This window comes from Propithecus coquereli, unplaced genomic scaffold (assembly GCF_000956105.1).
Source record: "Propithecus coquereli isolate 6110/MARCELLA unplaced genomic scaffold, Pcoq_1.0 Scaffold5, whole genome shotgun sequence".
Classification (NCBI taxonomy): domain Eukaryota; kingdom Metazoa; phylum Chordata; class Mammalia; order Primates; family Indriidae; genus Propithecus; species Propithecus coquereli.
The window spans coordinates 8,438,391-8,439,935 of record NW_012150840.1 but is presented as its reverse complement, the minus strand read 5'-3'; positions in this window follow the sequence as shown (position 1 = coordinate 8,439,935).

The window sequence follows — 1,545 nt, the reverse complement described above, 5'->3', positions numbered from 1 at the left end:
TATTTTGTAATTCAGTGATTGAAATGTCAAGTCCTAAATTCTGCTTATTTCAGTACTTAATTGTAACGGCTACATAGCCAAGAAAGGGATAATTGCAAAGATGTGAGGACTGAAATTAAAGAAATACATCATTTATTGGACTTAACTAAATCACTATTTTCATTTTTAAATATATTCCATTAATTATGCAAAACTTTTTGTTGTATTTTGGCTAATAAATTTCCATCTTCTCTCATGTCAATCAATTGTTCTTGCAAACTAATCAAAAGATGTTGCATTTCAACAAGTGGTTTTAAACCAGTGGATTTTTAACAAGTGGTTTAAAAATCTATTGAGATTCTTTTTTTTAATCACATTTATTTATTTTTACTGAAGCATAGCTATCCTTCAGAAAAGTACAGAAATCAGATATGAACAGTTTGATGAATTTCTACGAAGATATTCATGTGTTACCTGATATGTGGCAGGGTTTTTTTGTTTTGTTTTACTACTTTTTAACTGATAACTATTAATTATATATATTCATGGAGTACAATGTGATATTTTGCTATATGTATACAGTACATTGTGGAATGATTAAATCAAGCTAATTAATATATCTATCACCTCACATACTCATCATTTTTTGTGGTGAAAACATTTAAAATCTACTCTTTTAGCAATTTTGAAATATACAACACATTATTAACAATAGTAACCAAGCTGTACAATCAACCACTAAAACTTATGCCTCCTGTCTAACTGAAACTTTGTATCCTTTAATCAACATCTCCCCTTTCCTCAACCTCTCACCCCATTGACTGAAACTTTTTATCTGGAAGATTTTTCAGAGTATACAAAATATTGTTCCAAATTTGTTTTATTTTTAAAGATGGGGTCTTGCTATGTTGCCCAGGCTGCAACATAGTGGCTATTCACAGGCACAATCATAGAACACTATATACTTGAACTACTGGGCTCAAGCAATCCTCTTGCCTAAGCCCGAGTAGCTGGAACTACAGGTGCACACCACTGTGCCTGGCTCCAAGTTCTAAGAGTGTAAGATAGAAAAATTTTCATAACACATATCTTTGACAACAAAAATTACACGATAAGAAATGTTACCAAATAGTGATTTTAAAAACACTCTGTGTTTTTATCTCTGCCTTAAAAAAAGCTGTTACTTTCTCACTCATTGTTAAATCACCTTTACTTTGAAGAATAAGAGTGTTCTATTGATTGGTTGGTTGATTTTAATTCTGCGATGTAGCATATTGCATAGCCACTTGTCATACAAAAAGGATCAGCAAATTTGATATATCTTGTCTTTTCACTTTAAAAAGTGCTTCACTCATCTTTTAAGTTCAACAACTTTTTTATAATCTTTGCTATGAGATAACCAGAGAAGCTCTGTGATTTAAATGATTTTATGGTTACTCATCATCTCATTACAGAATACCACAGAGATTCTATACTTTAATGGTCAGACTTTTACAAAAATTAACATTAATAATATCCTGAAGTACTCTTTGCACATCTGACATCAACTTCTGTGTTATTATAGAT